Source organism: Staurois parvus, unplaced genomic scaffold (genome assembly GCF_062004578.1).
Source record: "Staurois parvus isolate SC_StPar_1 unplaced genomic scaffold, SC_StPar_1.0 ptg000354l, whole genome shotgun sequence".
NCBI lineage: Eukaryota > Metazoa > Chordata > Amphibia > Anura > Ranidae > Staurois > Staurois parvus.
The window spans coordinates 6939682-6960819 of record NW_028318150.1 but is presented as its reverse complement, the minus strand read 5'-3'; the positions used below and the strand labels follow the sequence as shown (position 1 = coordinate 6960819).

At 46.0% G+C, this 21138-nt stretch overlaps 1 protein-coding gene and 1 long non-coding RNA gene across 7 annotated transcripts in view; one reads left to right on the top strand and one right to left on the bottom strand.

The window, feature by feature from the left end:
- The window catches only part of PJA2 (praja ring finger ubiquitin ligase 2), a 54503-nt gene extending 42654 nt beyond the window's left edge, over positions 1-11849 (bottom strand). For 2 of the 4 annotated variants that reach the window (XM_089684747.1, XM_089684749.1), the window contains exon 1: positions 11698-11849. The gene's annotated coding sequence lies outside the window, so the exon portion shown is untranslated. Of the gene's footprint in view, positions 1-11680 lie in introns of all 4 variants that reach the window. The other 2 variants (XM_089684751.1, XM_089684748.1) reach the window with 2 other exon arrangements.
- LOC149456623 (uncharacterized) overlaps positions 11575-21138 on the top strand; it is a 62023-nt gene continuing 52459 nt past the window's right edge. For all 3 annotated transcript variants that reach the window (XR_016313849.1, XR_016313847.1, XR_016313848.1), the window contains exon 1: positions 11575-11843. This is a non-coding gene — a long non-coding RNA (uncharacterized LOC149456623). The remainder of the gene's footprint in view (positions 11844-21138) is intronic.

Here is a 21138-nt window from a genome sequence, read left to right as displayed (position 1 = left end):
AGAAGAGAATCGGGGCTGCTCTGTGCAAAACCACTGCACAGAGCAGCTAAATAGAACATGCTTGTTTAAAAAAAAAAAAATTTAACCTTTAGAATCACTTCAAAGTCAAATAGACACCGTGAAGATAATTCTTCCTGAGGTTCTGATCTGCCTGAAAGCCATCAAAGCTCCCAAAAAAGGAACAGAAACAGTTACATAGAAGATATCGTAACCTTTCTGCACTATTCAAAATTTAAAAAAAAAAATCTGGTTAGAGCTTGGGTTTAAATTAAAGTGGACCTACAACTGACTTTGGTATAATTGTACCTTTTGGAGCTTAAAAAAAAAAAAAAAAAAAAACAAAACACCACACCACACACCATAAGAGGCTCCCATTTAAGTACCTCCTTACTGGATTATTGGGAGTCCCTTGGTGCCAATGGTTACTTATTTAAGAGGTTCCACAGGTCCCATGCCATAGGTACTAAGTGACATTGATGCTAGAACTATGCAGGTATCATTTGGCAGTAGAGCAATCCACTTCTCACTAACCATTAGTACCCACTAGGGTACCATGCTTGAGAACCGCTGCTCTACTCCATCACTGAAGAGGAAAGGTCAAATACCAACCTAGAGTAAAAATGGTTCTGTGAGCCATAGAAACCAATTTTATCCTTAACCTTCCTGGCGGTAATCCCGAGTGTGGCTCGGGGTTAATTTTCATTAAAAAAAGTAGTAACCCCGAGATTTGAAAAAGTAAACACATGACATACACACAATACATTGTAATCTGTTAGGACTACATTACTGTATCAAACCATTTCATCTCAGTTTTGTCCCGATTGCTTTGTCCTGTGCCCTGCCTGCACTTTTACTGTTCTGTCTGCCTGGAAACTTGAGAACATCCATGGCATCCAAAAACCATCCCTTTAGGTCAAAAGCGGTTTTAGACCAGCTAGAAAACAGCAATAGTGAATTAGAATCACTTGCAGAATCGAGCGATAGTGATTCGTAGGGAAATTCTTCATCAGACATTGAAAGTGATGACAGCAACGATTCTGTGACTGAGCTCAGTGATGTGCTAACTTGGTGCGCCATTTCAAATTTCAGTATTTTTGGTTTGATTATATTATTGAATTAAATTAGAATTATAATTTATGATTTCATGTTTCTAACTTTATCATACCTGGGATGTTTACTAGACTCGTTTGGACAGATTTAAGTGAGTTATTCCTAAGAATTACAGGCCTACAATATCAAACAAAATTTCCATGCAAAACAATGTACCACTTTGACATTCAAAAAAAAAAAATGACATAATTAGACCGCCAGGGAGGTTAAACACTGAACTTGGCTACTAGAGGCTATAGATCGATTACATTTTGTATTTGTTTTCATAATGCAGCTCCACAGTATTTTAGAACTTTAGAAGATATAAACGGAGGTGAGAAGCACAAACATTTAAACATTATAAATGTACAGTCAGGTCCATAAATATTGGGACAGCGACACAATTCTATTATTTTTGGCTCTATACACAACCACAATGGATTTGAAATGAAACGAACAAGATGTGCTTTAACTGCATACTGTCAGCTTTAATTTGAGGGTATTTACAGCCAAATCAGGTGAGCGGTGTAGGAATTACAACAGTTTGCATATGTGCCTCCCACTTGTTAAGGGACCAAAAGTAATGGGACAATTGGCTTCTCAGCTGTTCCATGGCCAGGTGTGTGTTATTCCCTAATTATCCCAATTACAATGAGCAGATAAAAGGTCCAGAGTTCATTTCAAGGGTGCTATTTGCATTTGGAATCTGTTGCTGTCAACTCTCAAGATGAGATCCAAAGAGCTGTCACTATCAGTGAAGCAAGCCATCATTAGGAACATTCTTAAAAAAAAAAAAAAAGGAATGCACCGGTGGGCTCAGCAACACCAAAAGACCCGGAAGACCATGGAAAACAACTGTGGTGGATGACCGAAGATTTCTTTCCCTGGTGAAGAACACCCTTCACAACAGTTGGTATTTCACAACAGTATTTGTTAATGGCTGCAAGAATGCCAGAGAAAAGGAGAAATGATTGCTTTTACAGACTTTATGGGTGTAAAAGCAATCAGTGTAAAAAAAAAAAAACAAGAAAAAAAAAAAAACAAGAAAAAAAAAAAACAAGAAAAAAAAAAAACATCTTTATCACCCGCCACAAGTAGTACAGTGTCACAGTATGTTTGTTTTTTTTTTTAAATATAAAAAAATAAAAATGTAAACAAAAAAAATGTTTTAAATTACAATTTTTGGTTTTAAACTATTTGGGTTTTTTTTTTACTAAAAAGATAGCTGAATACATTTTGGCCAAGATATATGAAAAAGATTTGCTAAATTTTTGGACTTTCATTTATATAGCAAAAAAATAAAAATCCCAGTGGTGAATAAATACCACCAAAATAAAGTTTTATCTGCATCAAAAAAAAAAAAAAAAAAAAAAAAGCTAAAAAAATTCAAATGGGTACAGTGTTAACAACGCAGTTGTCATTCAAAGTGTGATAGTACTGAAAGCTGAAAATTGGCCTGGAAAGGAAGGGGGTGAAAGTGTCTGGACTGTGGTTAAAGATAACAAACATGTCAGACCCCTATTCTCTGGCTCACTGGTTCCGACTGAAATCCCGCTGCTGTCTCAGCCAATGAGGAGGGAGAGTCCCCATAGAGCCAAGGGTCTCCTGCACATTGCTGGATTGCAATAGGGCTCAGGTAAGTATTGGGGGCGGGGGCATGTTGGAAGTACACACAGAAGGTTTTTTTATACATGTATAAAAAAGGTAAACAAAAAGTAAAACAAGAAGTGAGAGGAAATCCCTGCAAATTAAGGGAATTCCTTGGGGACCCCCAGGACACCAGAACTAGTGTCCCAATTAGAAGATTTACCCTCCATTACTTTTCAGGGGACAACCCAAAATTTGGGAGTTTTGTTTACTTTCATTTTCAATGCTAATGGTAAATAAGACATATAGAGAGGGTGAATCTCCCTAAAGGGGGCACAGACTGCAATAAAAACCAGACATGAGTTATAATCCATCTCCACTCTATCCAAAACTAAATAAAAAAAAGTTTTGCCTTTAGTTAGGCTCCATGCACACGGGGCGTTTTGAGAACGATGGTAACGTTAGCTGTGTAAAGTCACGTTAAAGTGTGTTTTTCAGCTTTTTTTAGCTTTTAGCTGCATTTTTCCGCATTTGCGGGTTTTACTGCGCTTTTCAGCATTAGAGTGTTTTTTACAGATAAAACAGCCAAATAGGAGAACATGCTGGGGAGTTTACTGGCTGTAGGTTAAAAAAAAAAAAAAAAAAAAAAAAAAGCCAAAAACAGCAGCTGTAAAAACATCCAGTGTGCATGAGGATTTATAGTTTAACGCAGTCTGTGAACCATTTACCATTAAAGTCCAGGCAAACCACGTAATAGACAACTGAAAACCACATGTGTACCACTTTACAGACTGCAAAACTTCTTAAAGTTGAAGTTCACCTGTGGAACATGGTCCACCTGTTTTTAGTGTGGGATATGTAACATGTTCCCATAGCCACAGCAGGGCCTGCCGCTCCCCCTCCCGACATATAGTACGGGGGAAGCGTCTCCCAGTAATGTCAGATTTGAAAACAACACAGCCATGTGGGGGCTCTGCCCACACAGCTGTGTCACTCACTCATTCACAGTTTTCGGTGAATGAGTGCCTACAAGTCCCGACAGCCTTAGCGCCTGTGGGCTTGTAGATTTCGATGAACGGCATTGAAGCTACCGGTTAGAATATCTGCTTGACTGTACATCCCGTACGGCAAGCAGATATTCTGACGAGTCTGCAGACCTGTACGGCATCAGCAATCTACTGATCGCTGGTGCAATGCTTTCCAGGCTCCTTTGGACAAAAAAAATAAATGCACGTTTTTTTACCTGCAAAAAAAATAAAAAAAATTAGCATTTATTATTTTTGTCCAAAAGATAAACTTATCCTTTAACATCCAGTCAGCGTCTGACAGAACAGTGATACCCCACTTAGGCTACGTTCACACTAGTCTTGTTAGTAAGCAGCAGACAGGTGTTTGGGAAACGGTAAAAACGCTTCCCAAACGCCTGGGAAAATTCTGCACACTGCAGCACATGGTGCTGTTCAAACGGGAGCGTTAGCGTCGCGGCAAAACAGACGCCTCTGGTCAAGTCAGGAGTTGAAGCCTACTATTCAAGTCTATGGTGCCGCTCCGCAAACTCCCGGCCGGCATTTGCGGTGCGGTTGCGGGGCATTTGCAGAGTGTTAACACCATTCAAACTTCATTATAGGCGTTTGTGGGGTGTTTTTAATGCCTGGCAAACGCCTAGCAATCGCTGCTAAACCGCGCAACGGTATAGGGGCTTTTGGCAAGAGTTGGAAAAACAGTCAAGTGTGAACAAGCCCTAACAGTGTCCAAAGGAACCCAAAAACCTATTACCAATTCAAGTTTAATATTTAGTATCATGCTGGCTGTTATTCTGATCCATCAGCTTTATTAATTTCTAAGTCTCGGACATGGGAAATGAAAATATAAAAATAAAAGTCAGCCACAGGCATTTATCTGCATGCTTGTTTTGGGCCAGTGACTCAAACTACTGAACCAAACAATTCAGCATGAAAGCCAGGCAACTATCAGTTTCTGAGGGCATCTACCACAAAACAACCAAAGACCAAGTCTGTCCAGAAAACTCTAAAAGCAGCATTTCAGACAGATTCCTCAAACTCATGTTGAGCCAATATTGTATCCATCCATTGAGCACTGAGAAAACAGCCATCTCGGTAAAACAATAGTTTGGTTGCATTTGATGCAAAATTACTTTTTTTCTTGCACAAAATATAAGAGGAACACCTCTTCCTGGAATAATATGGAGGCATACTCAAAAGGGAAGAAAAGCACAACGTAGACATTCAGAATTAACTTGCCATGACTAAACATCTGCAAATTCAGGCTGCCAAGTTGCTATAGATTACCAACTTGAAGTTTAAACCACACAAAGTTTTAAAGTAACTAAAATGAGCAGAGATTCTTCCCTATACCACATGATATACTCCATGCAGAAACTGCCAATACTGACCATTATTTATGGAGATCGGATGAATCGACCTACACAAAGTTTAGATCTCCCCATGCAGGAATTTGTTACATGTGAAAGTGATGACGTTGTATATCTCATCAAGTGTGTGTGGATATGATTACTTGGGAAAGACATCAAGATGTGTACAGATAGGACTAAATGAACACATAGCTTTCTTCCTTACCCAGCTGCAACACACCTTTTCATGTGGCACGTTAACACAATGCATGTTTTGTGCATTAGCAGTGTCATTCATTTTGTATACCTAAACACACGCACGTTACAGCACACGGTAATGCACTAATGTGTATTGTGCTGAAAATAAATGTTGCATGTCTATTCTTGCACATTGGCAGCCCATTGATAATCAATAAGCTGTCCCAATGCAACGCACATAAACGGTTGCTCAGCGTGGACATTAATGATAAGATGGATGGTTCTAGAACTATTGCATAAAACGAAGAAGTGAATACCGCTACTTTGTTGCTTAGGGGCATTAAGAGCTTATTAGGTACACACAAACCTGTTGGGCCAAATAAGGAATTTTCCTTTATTTTAATTTTTTAAAATCTGAGCATTTACAATTACTTTAAAGGTTATACTTGCCTGCTTTGTGCAGTGGTTTTGCATAGAGCAGCCCCGATCCTCCTCCCCTCTGCTGAGGGCCCCTACAGCAAGACACTATGGGGGCACTTGTGTATGCTCACTCCTGAGCCCAGCTCTGTATGTCCATTAACACACAGAGCACAGCTCAGCCCCGTCCTCACTAGCTGTGATTGACAGCAACAGGAGCCAGTGGCTCCAACTGCTATCTCTGAGCCAAAGAGGTGCACATTGCTGGATAGAGATCGGGCTCAGGTAAGTATGGGGGGGTAACCTCACTGCAGAGAATGCATTAAGTTGTTAAAAGAAATTGCCTTTAGAAGCACCTTAAAGATAAATCGTGATGTTGCCATATAGTATACGATAGAATAAGGGTCTGAGGGACACACGCACGCAAAAAAAAAACAGCGATCAACCCCTAGGGGGTCAGGTTATCGACATCCTGTGCTCACAGGAAATGTAGTGCTGCTGGATCATCGCACTCTGTAGGGTTAGAGCCAGAGATAGAATAACTACTTAAATGGAAGTTTGTTTTTTTTTAACTTTAAGAAATGCTGGGTAATAGTTTTAAAAAGAAAAATGCAAAGCTGAAATTGCACTTTAGGCACCTGCCGACGGGTTAAAGTGGTTCTAAAGTATCAAGGTTTTTTTACCTTCAAGCAGTCTATGCATAAAGGTAAAAAAAACTCTGTGTGTAGCAGCCCCCCCCAACTCTTACCGGAGCCCCCTCTTGATCCAGTGAGAGCCTCGGTTCTTCGAGGATTAACTCCTGATTGGGTGAGGGCAGCAGTGGGAGCCATTAGCTTGTACTGCTGTCAATCATCCAGTGAGCCAAACAGGAGAGGGGGTGGGGCCAAGCTGCAGTTGTGTGTGAAAGGACATGTAGAACAGCCGCTCGGCAGCATGCCTGCTCGGGTGCCCCTATAGCAACAGGAGGGAGGGGCCATGAGCGCCAGCAAGGGACCTGAGAAGAGGAGGACCTGGGCTGTTCTGTGCTAAATCAGTGCACAGAACAGGTAAAGTATAACAGGTTTGTTATTTTTAAGGGAAAAAAAAAAAAAAAGAAAAAAAAGAAGACTGTAGTATCATGTTAACTTTCCCTAAAACATTGTGCACTTTGTTCATTTGTGATGAAGTAAATAGGATAGTCTCCAAACAAGTGTGGTGTACTCTGCGAGGCACAGTGATAGATGTCCATGTGTACAACTGCAAGAACTGTAAGGAGAGAGCCTGAAATGCAGGTTTCCTGCACTGCGTTCTGGTGTGAACTGGTCCTGAAGAAAGGAACATGAAAACAGCAGCCTGCAGGACATGAAATAAAGGGGTCAGTTCACTAATGAATGATTATTAATATTATACAGTATTTATAAAGCGCCAACAGTTCGCTCAGAGCTGTACATTACAATGGGAGACAATACATGAGACAGTACAATAATAATATAATGCGATACATGAGGGGTTCGAGGGCCCTGCTCCTTGGAGCTTTCATTCTAAGAAAGAGGAGATAGTGGTACAGGAGAAAAAGCTGTGGGGGATGGAGTGGTAGGAGGAGTGGAGGAGATCGGCAATTAGCAGGGGGTGGGGTAGGCTTCCCTGAAGAGGTGGGTTTTCAGGGTGCGCCTAAATCAGTGGAGAGTAGGCGATAGTCTGATGGATTGCGGTAGGGAGTTCCAGAGGATGGGTGATGCCCTGGGAGAAGTCCTGGAGGCGGGCATGGGAGGAGGAGACCAGGGAACTAGAGAGAAGGAGGTCTTGTGAGGAGCGGAGAGTGCGTTTTGGGTGGTATTTGGATATTAGGTCGGTGATGTAGTTTAGGGCAGAGTTATGGACAGCTTTTTATGTCAGTGTTAGCATTTTAAATTTGATCTGTTGGGCAATCAGAAGCCAGTGGAGGGATTGGCAGAGGGGGGTGGCGAAAACGGAGCGGTTGGTAAGGTGGATGAGTCTGGCTGCCGTATTTAGGATCGACTGAAGTGGGGATAGCCTGTGGTGAGGCAGGCCAGTGAGGAGGGAGTTGCAGTAATCGAGTCGTGATATGATGAGGGAGTGGATGAGCCGTTTAGTGGTTTCTGGGGTTAGGAATGGGCATATTTTGGCGATGTTGCGGAGGTGGAGTCTGCATGAGTTTGTTAGCGATTGGACTTGGGGTTGGAAGGATAGATTGGAGTCCAGAATTACACCAAGTACTCTGGCTTGCAGGGTGGGCCTGATGGTGGCATTGTTGGACGTGATGGAAAAGTCAGTGGGGGGGGGGGGGGGGGGGTGCGCGGGCTGGGGGAAAAACTAGGAGCTCGGTTTTGGAGAGGTTCAGTTTAAGGAAGTGGAGCGACATCCAATCTGATAGGTCGTTCAGTAGGCTTGTGATTCAGGCGGAGACTGAGGGGGTGAGGTGAGGGGGTCGAGAGATAGATTTGTGTGTCGTCTGCATAGATTGTGGTAGTTGAAGCCGTGAGAGTGTATCAGTTGGCCAAGGGACGAGTTGTAGATGGAGAAAAGAAGGGGCCAGAGGACAGAGCCTTGAGGGACCCCAACAGAGAAGGGGAGTGAGGGGGAGGTGGTAGCGTTATAGGTAACGCTGAAGGAGCGTTGTGATAGGTAGGACGAGAGCCAGAAGAGAGCGGAGTCTCTGAGGCCAAGGCAGTGTAGTTTTTTTGAGGAGGAGGGGGTGGTCGACTGTGTCAAAGGCAGCGGAGAGGTCGAGGAGTAGGAGCACTGAATAGTGGCCATTAGCTTTGGCGGTTAGCAGGTCGTTTGTAGAGTTTGAGTAAGGCAGTTTTGGTGGAGTGTAGGGGACGGAAGCCGGACTGTAGGGGGTCAAGGAGGTTGTTGTCGTTGAGATGGGAGCTTAGGCGATTGCAGGCTAAGCGCTCAAGGAGTTTGGATGTGAATGGCAGCAGGGAGATGGGTCTAAGGTTGTTTTTCTGGAAATATTTCATGCAATTAGCTTCAATTTATTAAGCAAAGTATCAATTTTGTGCAAAATACCGTAAATTCTGTAAATATGGGAACCAAAAACTGTATAAAAAAAAAAACACACCACACACACACTATTCGGCCTCATGCACACAAGGTGTCTTTTCAGCCACTTCTAGGGGAGTCAGGTGTTTTTTTCTACAGCTTCCAAAAGCTCTTACATGTTATCCTATGTGCCCATGCACACAGACTTTTAGAAGCTTTTAGTATCCGAGGCTTCTAGGAGCTGTAAAAAAAAAACAAAAAAAAAAACCCACTGCCAGTGCGTCCAGGAGCAGCAGCGTTTTGGCACAAAAAGCACGTTTAGTGCTTGAGCATTAATTAATTTCAATGGCCAGAAATAATTATTATTATGGCCATTGAAATGAATTAATACCCAATCGATTGATGCCTATCAACGCGCCTAAACGCTTGTATAAGGGTTAGACACTTTTACAAGTATCAGGCATTTTTTTTTCTGCCAAAACGCTGCTTGCAAGAGAATCAGCGGTTTTAAAACATCCCGTGTGTATGATTCATTTCATGGTATAGGCAGTTGATTTTTCAGGAGTGTACAAGGGGAACGCTGCACTGCCCAGTAAGTTAAAAAAAAACACAATGTATCTGTGTGGAAATATTGTACTTTTAGCTCAGAAATGTAAATAATTTGTATCATTGCACTAGAGGGAGATGGTTCTGTAAATGAAGACAAACTAGAATGTTTTCATAGTTTCCCAGTATTTGTGTTATTTCATGAACAATCATCTGGTGCAGTGAAAAAAAAACAAAACAAAAAACAAACACCACACAACAACTGCGATACAGCAACATAAAAAAATAACACTGAGGCCTCATGCACGCTGGACATTTTTACAACTGCTCCTAGGGGCGTCTGGTGTTTTTTTTTCTGCCTCATACTCCCCTGCATATTATCCTATGCAGGGGCGGACTGACCATTTGGAAACTCGGGCACTGCCCGAGGGCCCGGGGTCAGTAGGGGGCCCCATGAGATGCCCCTGGTACCTTTTTCATAGGCTTTTTTGAGTTTGAGCAAGGACACAGGGGCCCCATGATCCCCTATTGCCCGGGGGGGGGGGCCCCATGAGATGCCCCGGTACCTTTTTCATAAGCTTTTTTGAGTTTGGGCAAGGACACAGGGGTCCCATGATCCCCTATTGCCCAGGGGACCCATGAGTTGTCAGTCAGCCCCTGATCCCATGTCTCCATTCAGACAGACTTAGCAGCAGAAGAGTTGAGGCAGGGAAAAAAAAACCCTCTGCCAGTGCGTCCAGGAACAGCAGCATTTGGGCCGAAAAAACTCTGGACGCTCGTGAACTCACTTAAACACGTTTAGTACTTGAGCGTTCATTTCAATCGAAAGAAGAAATTATTAATTTTGACCAATGAAATGAACACCCAAGCGCTCGCTTGACACCTGTAAAACACATCTAGATGCTTGTAAAAGGGTTAGACACTTCTACAAGCGTCAGGCGTTTTTTTCGGAAAAAACACTGCTGGCTTCTAGGAGCAAATATAAAAAAAAAAAAAAAAAAAAAAAAAGGAAAAAGAAAATTCTGTGTAAATACCATACAACATAAATATTAAACTAGTTAAACAAGGTAGGTTCTTTAGTGAACTACTTTTGAGATAATTACTGCAGGAGGCAAAAATTCACACTGTATTTGACTCTACACGTCATTACAAGTAACTAAAGTGCTTGGTAAATAAATAATGGGACTAAACTTCAACTTTATTGCCCTATCACATGAGCAACCCTCTGAAAAACAAATTCATGGTGGATCATTATTCCTTTGTTCTATTTGGAGATCTCTTCTTTCCTTAATAAAAGTCTCAATGTGTAAATCATCCATACACTTTGGTATATAGACATCAGATACCACTTATCATGAACTTGGTAGGACTAGGTATCAAAAGCGGTCAACTGAGCTACTGATAGCAACTACCAAAATGTAGCGATTATTGCAGTTTTAATGATTTTGTAAATCTTATAGAACCGTGGCAGGAATGAGGGTAAGATCATAAGGGGAGCCTAAGAACAAAGGTTGGCCACACTGTCAAAGGTGTAGCAGAATTAAAATCCTTTATTGGAATCTTCACAATCTAATAAGATCATAACAGCTCCAAGATTGGACAGAGAAACAGTAAACGTGTTTCAAGATCAGAAGGGGATAGGGGGAAATCCCTGGAGAGTGGCTATGTGTACAGAGGGAAGTACAGATTATAGGAACCCTACCAACCAATGTTCAGAGATTTTGGAGAGACCCAACACCTGGGGGGATCTATCCATGGATGGCAGAACTTTGTATATTTGGGTGTTCTCACATGGTTGCCTCTATTTTCTCATGAACGGCAGGTTACGTTTCAAAGGGCATGACAGCATCCAAGCATTGAGACACATAAATGCAAACCAAGCGGCTGGCTTGCCATTACTGAGAAGTCCCATCAACATCAATGGGTGAGTTTGATAGGCGGTGCCATCTGTCACACTTTGCTGCGACTGTGAAGCAATGCATCGTGATTGCATGTGTACTATACTGTTCAGCTGCATGATTAGCATTCAAGCAGGTGGCTGAGGGCAGTAAAAACACAGATCAAGCACCTGTTTTTACTCTTCCTTTGTCACCTGTGTACAATGGCCAAGGTGACACATAATACAGACTGATTGCATCTAGTACAGCTTCACTAAGGCCATGCTCACAGGACGCAGCACTAGCAGGACACCCCCTGTCTCATTAGCACCCCCACAGTATGATGACTAGGAGAGCAGCCTGAGCATGGCCTCCCTGACACTGATCTGCTGGCAGATGACACAGCTCTTCAGTCCTCCAGTTGCGGCATGCATGGCCCTCTGCCTACTTGTTTATGTTGTGTCAGCAGAGTGATGCTGCCCCTGGAGCCCCTCCCCCTCTTCCCGCAGGCCTCAGCAGGGCCCCACACCCGTCCCCGTCCACACACACTCAGCGAAGCCGCCAGCCAGCTTCCCCCTCCCCTGTGCTGTCCTGTCCGGCCTCCTACCCTCAGCTATCCTGTACCTGCCGCTCGGTATTCCGCTATAGACCGGAGCCTCCAGCACCTCCGAGTCCAGCAGCTCCGTCACTTGCGCTGCACGTCACCGAACAGCCTGCGTCATCCCCCGCCACCAATCAACTCACCGAGCATGTCCGGAAATAGCCAATAGGTGAGTGGCAGGAGGCGGGGGGCGGGCCCGTGTGCAGGTGAGGATTGGATACGGGCCAATGGGAGGCGCTGACCTGTGTGCTGGTGTCAGGTGCCGGTCACCTGCTCGTCTCCAGGCAAACATAGAAGTTGCCCTGGTGGTTGTAGTCGGGCACATTGATACATGCAGCGAGGGGTTACTGCGACTATTCCACAGGCAGGAAACGTCTACTTCCCTTGGCGCTGATAGGCTAGCACTGCCCGACAAGAAAGGCGTTCCACGAATGAGCGTTGTGTTGTATTAAAGTGCTTCTACACTCAAAAGGGGTGAGGTAATACACCTTCCAATACCTGCCACTCCCCCAAATACAACCCCAATTCGAACAAAATCTACGGAAACCCTTAATGCGATGTTCTGCAAATCTCAGAAACCCACACTGTATTCACGTTAGGAACTAGTAAACATATCAAATGGTTCAAATGGGTGTAAAGGCTCAGGGGTGTTTATAGAATGCATGAAGGTAACAAACCTTGGTGCAGTCCCCTCCCCCCCCAATACTCACCTAAGCCCCCTTCCAGCCAGCGATGTGCACTGGAGTCGCGCCTATCCCAGGACTTCCTCTTCTCATTGGCTGAGACAGCAGTGGGAGCCATTGGCTCCAGATGCTGTCAATCACAGCCAGGGAGCCAATGAGAAGAGAAGGGGCAAGGCCAAGCCACGGCTTTGTATGTGAATGGACACAAGGAGCAGCGGCTGGGGAGTGTGCATGCGTGGGTACCCCCATAGTACGCGCCTTGCTGTGGGGGTCCCCAAGCAGGAGGGAGGGGGACAGGAGCACAGGCAGGGGACCCGAGAAGAGGAGGACCCGAGCTGCTCTGTGCAAAGCCACTGCACACAGCAGGTAAGTATAGAGATGTTTGTATTTTTTTTTTAATGTAAACCTTTAGAATCACTTTAAAGTGTTACTAAACCCACAACAGTAAAATCAGTCTGTATTTGCAGTAAAACATGCTTGTTATACTCATTGTGGAACCTAAGGGGTTAATCCTCTGCATTGTGTAAAAAGGATGTTTGATCCTGACTTCTCTGATCCTCCTCTTTTTCTACTGTCACCAATCCATCTGCTGATATTACAGAGCTCTGGAGTCACTCTGCACATGTTCAGTTTAGTGTGTATTGTTGGAGAAGCTTTTTTGTTTGGAAGGGTACATGTGATCAGCAAAGGACCAATCAACACTGTCCAGACTAAGGGTCAGGGGTTATGCAGCCTCATAGGTCAGTTAGAGCAGAATCAAAAAAATTAACCAGTGCTCAGCTGGACACTGATAGAAGTCACAATACTGCTCTAACTGCTGATGAGAAAAGGTATTTAGCAGTTTATATTTACTAAAATAATTGCATTTGCATGTTGTGTGTACTGTGGGAGACCAGATGTACTGGATGCAGGGTCCTGGGTTTAGTAACACTTTAACCACTTCCCTACCGGGCACTTATACCCCCAAGGCCAATTTTCAGCTTTCAGCTCTGTCGCATTTTGAATGACAATTGCGCGGTCATGCAACACTGTACCCATATGACATTGTTATCTATTAACACAAATAGAGCTTTCTTTTGGTGGTATTTAATCGCTGCTGAGTGTTTTATGTTTTGTGCTATAAACAAAAAAAGAGCAAAAAATTTAAAAAAAAAAGTTTTTCTTTGTATCTATTAAAACATTTTGCAAACAGGTAATTTTTCTCCTTCAATGATGTGCGTTGATGAGGCTGCACTGATAGGGAGCACTGATGGGCACTGATAGGCAGCACTGGTGAGCACTGCTAGGCAACACTGATGGGCACAGATAGGCAGCACTGATGGACACTAATGAGATGGCATGGATAGGAAGCACTGATGGGCACTGATATGAAGCACTGATGAGCTGGCACTGATGATGCTGCACTGATAGGCGGCACTGATGAGCTGGCACTGATAGGTGGCACTGGGGGCACGCAGGGGGGCATGTCCTGAAATGTTGTCCATGGACGTCGTCCCAGGATTACACAACCACGCTGTAGCCGTCCTTTGGCAAGGTTGGGAACCGGTTAAAATGAGAAATGTACCATTTTAAAGCAGTAGTAAACTTGAAGAAAAAAAATGCAGGCCCCCAGGTGGTTTCAGCCATAATGTGCATACATTGCATACTAGCATATTATGAAATACTTACCTTAAAATGTAGCCCTTCAGTGGTGTGGTGTCACCGCTGACAGGGCTTCCATCCTTCACCTGGTTCTCCGTCTGAGTTCATGACCTCCAGACATTTGAATGGCCAAGCCCAGATGGCATCACTGTCACACATGCGCACTGGAGTTACAGCCACAGCACAGCACCCGGAATTGATGGCATACTCAGTGAATATCTCCTAAACACCCTGCAAGTGGGCTGCCCAGCCCACATGGAGGTGGGCACATGTTCCCTATACATGCCCTTATCCCTTAAAGTGGAACTTTGCCCATAGAAACTTGATAAAAAATAATGTTCTTTAGCAAGGAACATACATTCCACGTTATTATTATTATGCCACCAAAATTAGTGTTTGCTGTCAATTGCCCCCAGCATTGCTCCTGTTTCTTCTTGCTGAAGGCTGCCATTTTGCTGAAGCCCAGAGGCTCTGAACAGCAGTAATTCAAAAAGCGGAAATAAACCCATTGATTTAACAGTTTCAAAAAACAGTTACATTCCTGGAATGCCGGATGCCAACTGTCACATTTGCTTGTGTCCTCCACCAAACTATCTAACCATCAATTGGTTGGTGTCATAACTGATCACATGTGCAGCACCATGGCAGTTACAGATTAACTGCCTCCTGCCTGCTATATAAGGTAATGATGGGCGCAAGGCAGTTCTCTCCCTCCGGTAGGACGTCATATGACGTCCTCCTACTCTAACCGGGCATGCGCGGCTCTGGGAGTGCGCAGCACGGTGATCGGTGGTGCACTGTGTCCCTTGGACACAGCAGATCACTGATCGATGGAAAGAGCCGAAGATGTTGGCTCAGTCATGTGATCAGCTGTGTTCAATCACAGCTGATCGCATGTAAATAGTGAAATGCCAGTTATCGGCATTTCTCTCCTCACGAGCTGTCACGCTGACAGCTCGAAAGGAGAGGAGAGCCGGTATCCGGCATTCCTCGGAGGGGACATGTACACTGATCATCAGGACACTGATGATCAGTGTGGCCCCAGAAGTGCCAGCTGTCAGTGCCCATCAATGCCAGCTGTCAGTGCCCATCAATGCTACCTGCCAGTGCCCATTAGTGCCACATCAATACCACATATCAGTGCCTACCAGTGCACACCTATGCCACATATCAGTGCCCATCTGAGCTGCCTTTCAGTGTCACCTATCAGTGCCAGTCAGTGCCACCTATCAATGCCAGTCAGTGCTGCCAATCAGTGCCACCTATCAGTGCTAGTCAGTAAATGAAGTAATGAGATCCTCTTTCATAAGCAATGTATTCAGTGCTCAAAAACACCCCATCAAAATGCACACTCACCATGTGCTAGTAATTAACCAGCATGTCAGTATATATCCAGCATTCACCAAACAGACTTCAAAGGACGATCCTCATGTGTTGGTAATTACTCAGCATACTACTATGTATCCAGCATATCACCAAACAAACTCCAGAGAAGATCCTCTCATATCCAGATTAGCACATGTGGGTAAAGAAAAAACTCGCCATAGTGCAGTATCATCAAACAAATTTATTGCCAAACAAACCCCCCTTAAAATCACACTCACAATAAGCAAATAAAAACAAGGCGTTTTGTTATATCAGAGCTCCAGTCTCTGCATCCTGTGTCTCACCAGCCAGCCCGCATTCAAGATGGTAATAGCGCGATCACGTGATCCGGACACGTGCATCAGCATGAGTAGTGATGTCACAGGAAGGCCACATCTGACGCGTTTCGTCCAATGACTTCTTCTGAGGGATTCCCTCACGGAAGAAGTGATTGGGAATAAATTCATTAAAAAAGGTTACTCAAGACAGGAAATAGCAAAAAGAATAACTGAAGTTGGTAAGATGGAGAGGAAGTCATTAGTATTAGATAAGAAGAATAATGATGAATTTGATAGTCAGATGGCCGTAGTTTTGGATTTTAATGTCCACTATAAGAAAGTCGAAAAAATATTTATTAAACATTGGCCAATCTTGAAATCAGATCCTGTGTTGAATTCAGTGTTAGGTGACTATCCAAGGTTTGTGTATAGAAAAGCACCATCGTTATGGATGAAGTTGGTAAAGAATGTGCTTGATCCACCTAATACGAAGAAAAAAATTACGTTTCTTGACCAAACAGGTTTTTTCCCATGCAAGCAGTGTTACGCATGTAGAGACTAAAGGGAAAAATGTTAAACGTAAAACATTTAAATGCAATTATGATGGTACTGAGTTCAAAATTAGAGATTTTATCTTGTGTCGTACAGAAGGGGTTGTTTATTGTTTGGAATGCGATTGTGGTTTCCAATACATAGGAAGGACTAAAAGACCTCTTTGGAAACGTATAAGGGAACACGTTCAAAATATAATAAAAGGATTCCCGAAACATAGTGTTTCCAAACATTTCTTAAAAAAGCATAATAAAGACTTCCTAGGTTTGAAATTCTGGGGCATCCAAAAATATACTAACCATTGGAGAGGAAGTAGCAGGATTAAATCTCTGAGTCAGGCAGAATCCAGATGGATTTATATCATGCATACTGTCAAGGTCCTACCTTTTCCCAGAGGTTATGTTACTCCATGTGCTGGCATTCATCTTGGATTTCTGCTGAGCATGGTGGGAATCCTATATGCCTTCAGGTCTCTGAGGTCCATCCCCCAGAGGGGTGTGGCTGATGACATATAAGCCTGTGGTCCGCACATGCTCTTTGCACTTGTGTCTTGTGTCGCTATTACTCTGTTCTGACTCTCGTGACTCTCCTGGAATCTGACTCGGCTTGTGACTCGACTATTCTTTGTGTTCTCCTTTGATCTGACCCTCTGTTGCTGAACCCAGCTCGTGACCTGTGATTCTCGTCTGCTGTCCTGTACCGTTTTGTCCCGTTGTTGTCGACCCGGCCTGCCTGACTACTCTATTGTCTTTTCCACCAGCTACACGCCATTGGCGGCGGCCATACCCGCAAATGAGGTGTCTTGGGGGCCGCGACCTGGTTCCTGGCTGCGTCAAGTCCATCCCCACCATCAGGGGCCCTGGTGAAGGGCAGCCTGGGACTTAGACTCTGCGCCCTGAGGGACTTCAGTCTGTGGGTGGTGGTTGTCATCAGCCAGTGCGTTACATTGTTTAGGCCTGCCTGTCCGTTCCTCAGCTCCTGTCCTGACATTACACAAGTGCCATGAACCCTGACGGTGCAGGCACGCCTTCGCTCCCAACGCTAGTCGCCAGACTCGATCAACAGGATCACCTGTTGGATCAGTTCGCTCAGGCGTTGCAAACTCTGCTTGCACGCACTGCACACCTTGCTCCTGGTGCTATTAGGCCGGTAGTCACTCCGGTGGTCTCTCACGCTGCTTCTCCGCTTGTTGCGTCCACCACCTCGGCTGCTGCATCGGCGGCGCCCAGAGGTATGACTGGTTCTGCCCCTCTTCCACAGCGCTTTGGGGGTGAGCCGAGTCAGTGTCGTGGGTTCCTCAACCAGATGGGTATTTATTTTGAACTAATACCCCATGCCTTTCCGTCTGAGAGGTCAAAGGTGGGGTTCCTAATTTCACTACTCTCAGACAAGGCCTTGGCCTGGGCAAATCCCTTATGGGAGAGGAACGACCCGGTGATTCAAGATTTTTCCGGTTTTGTCGATGCCTTCCGCAGGGTATTCAACGTTCCGGCTCGTTCTGCCTCGGCTGCCAAGCTGCTCATGACCATGCATCAGGGTTCACGGACCGTGGCCGAGTACGCCATAGAGTTTCGTACCCTGGCGGCAGAGGTGGGTTGGAACAATGAGGCTCTGGTGGCTGCGTTTTCCCATGGTTTTTCTGACTCAATGAAGGACGAGATTGCAGCTAAGGAACTGCCTGTGGAGTTGGAGGAGCTCATCTCTTTCCTGATCTTGATTGACACCAGGCTCAGGGAGAGGCCTTCACTCAAGGAACGCCTGCGGAGGCCTTCCAATCGACTGGCACCTGCGTTTTCTGTCCCACCCGTTCCTCCCTCTCCTCCCACGCCTCCTGGGGATAGCTTGTCTGGTGGGGAGCCCATGCAGCTGGGGTTTGCTCGCCTTTCTGAGGAAGAGCGGACCGCTCGGCGTCGGGAGGGTCGCTGCCTGTACTGTGGCCTCGGTGGGCACTTTCGGCAGTCTTGTCCAGTCCGTCCGAGAAACGCTCGCACCTGAGATCATGTCGGGGACAGATCTTGGGTGGAGTTTCCTCGCCCCCGGCGTTCCGCAAGGATAGGCCACTGATCACCGTTGTCCTTTCTTGGACGGAGGGCTCGGTGACGGCCCAGGCGTTGGTAGATTCTGGGGCCGGTGGGTTGTTCTTGGACAGCTCGTTTGCTGCACAGCACTCCATTCCCCTGCAGGCTCGTGCTACCCCATTGGTTCTCGAAGCAATAGATGGCAGGCCCCTGCAACCGCCGCAGGTTACCCACGAGACTCTGCCGATAGAGGTAGCCATTGGGGCTGTTCACAGGGAGTTGGCCTGTTTTCAGGTGATTTCTTCCCTACACTATTCGGTGGTTTTGGGGTATCCCTGGCTCCAGAGGCACAATCCAACCTTCAATTGGCAAACAGCCGACATTCTTTCATGGTCTCCACAGTGTGGGGCCGGGTGCATCCGTGGGCCAGTTAAGGTATTGTGTGCCTCCTCGGACTCTGCGTTGCCCACCGACTATGAGGAGTACCTGGACGTGTTTGATAAGGTACGCGCTGGTGCCTTACCGCCGCATCGTCCTTACGACTGCGCCATATCCTTGCAACCCGGTGCCACTCCTCCGCATGGCAGGGTGTACCCTCTCTCGGTTGCGGAGAATAAGGCCATGGAGGAGTACGTTGTGGATGCGCTTTCCCGGGGGCACATTCGTAAGTCTACTTCTCCAGCAGGAGCAGTTTTTGAGGCCTTGCATCGATTATAGGGGTCTCAATCGGATTACCATTAAAAATGCATACCCAATTCCTTTGATTTCTGAGTTGTTCGACCGCCTTAAGGGAGCAACAGTCTTTACCAAACTCGACCTTAGGGCGGCGTACAACCTCATACGGATCAGACAGGGGGATGAGTGGAAGACCCTTTTAACACCAGAACTGGGCACTATGAATACCTGGTGATGCCCTTCGGGTTATGTAACGCGCCCGCGGTTTTTCAGGAATTCATAAACGATGTCCTTCGTGATTTGTTGCAGCAGTGCGTGGTGGTTTACCTGGATGACATCTTGGTTTACTCTACCTCCATGGAGTCCCATATCCAGGATGTCAAGCGGGTGCTGCAACGATTACGTGAGAACTAACTCTTTTGTAAACTCGAGAAGTGCGAGTTCCATCGATCCCAAGTTGCCTTTTTGGGCTACATAATTTCCGTGGAGGGATTCTCCATGGACCCTCAGAAGGTTGCGGCGGTTCTGCAGTGGCTTCGTCGCAATGGTCTTCGGCCCATTCAGCGCTTTCTGGGTTTTGCCAACTACTATCGGAAGTTCATCAGGAACTTCTCCACATTGGCAAAGCCTCTCTCTGACCTAACCAAGAAGGGGAGTAACCCTCACGAATGGCCATCCGAGGCCATCGTAGCTTTCGAGGCTCTGAAATCCGCCTTTGCTTCGGCTCCGATTCTTTCTCATCCTAATCCTGGGTTTCCCTTCGTCCTCGAGGTTGATGCTTCCGAGACGGGAGTAGGGGCTCTCCTGTCTCAGCGTCGGTCGCCCGATGGACCCCTACTTCCCTGCGGGTTCTACTCCAGGAAGCTTTCTTCTGCAGAGTGCAACTACCAGATTGGAGATAGGGAATTGTTGGTCATCATTCTGGCTCTCAAGGAATGGAGGCACCTGCTCGAGGGTTCCGCGGTTCCGGTCCTCATTCTTACCGATCACAAGAACCTGACTTATCTTTCGAGGGCCAAGAGATTGACACCCCACCAGGCCAGATGGGCTTTGTTCTTGTCACGCTTCAACTATGTGGTTTCATATTTGCCTGGTTCCAAGAATGTCAGGGCTGATGCGTTATCACGGCAATACTCTGAGTTGTCCAGGGAGGACTCTGAGCCAATCTCAGTTATACCTCCAGATCAGATCCTGGCTGCCATTCGCACCAGTTTGACCTCTCCTCTTGGGGAGCAGATTTTGGCGGCTCAAACTGACGCTCCTCCCGGGAGGCCGGAGGGTAGATGTTTCGTACCCGAGGGATTGCGCACCCGCCTGCTGCGTACCTACCATAACGCCAAAACTGCCGGGCATCCGGGGAAGAACCAGCTGTGCTGGGTCATCTCTCGCTTATTCTGGTGGCCAACCCTCCGTGCCGACATTGCCTCTTATGTAGCGGCATGTTCGATCTGTGCCCAGAATAAGTCTCCACAGCATCTCCCTTTGGGTCTTCTGCAACCCATTCCCAATGGGGAGCGTCCTTGGTCACACCTAGGTATGGACTTTATTGTAGACCTCCCGGTGTCTCGGGGTCATACGGTCATCCTCATGGTCGTCGATCGGTTTTCCAACATGTGCCATTTCATTCCACTCAGGAAATTACCAACACCGCAAGAACTGGCCACGGCCTTTTCCAGGGAGATTTTTCACCTGCATGGGTTGCCTAAGGTGATTGTCTCGGACCGCGGGAGTCAGTTCGTGTCCAGATTCTGGCGCGCCTTCTGCTCTCAGTTGGGTATTAGTCTCTCCTTTTCTTCAGCCTACCACCCGCAGTCCAATGGGGCTGCGGAGCGTTCCAATCAGGCCTTAGAGCAATTCCTTCGGTGTTATATCTCGGACCATCAGGACGATTGGGCCGATCTCCTGCCTTGGGCACAGTTTGCCAGGAACTCGGCGGTCAACTCCTCCTCCGGGATGTCTCTCTTCATGGCCAACTATGGGTTCCAACCCGCGGTATTACCTGAGAGGTTCTCACCACAGGACATTCCGGCTGTGGAGAACCATCTTGCTGCCCTGCGTTCTTCATGGGGGCAGATCCAGAGGGCCTTGAGGGACTCAGCTCAGCGCCAGAAGTTCCAGGCTGATCGCAGACGGTTGCCCGCTCCTTCATACCAGGTCGGTGATCGGGTGTGGTTGTCTACTCGCAACTCCAATCTTCAGGTGCCCACACCCAAACTAGCTCCCCGTTTTGTCGGTCCTTTTCGCATTCTCCG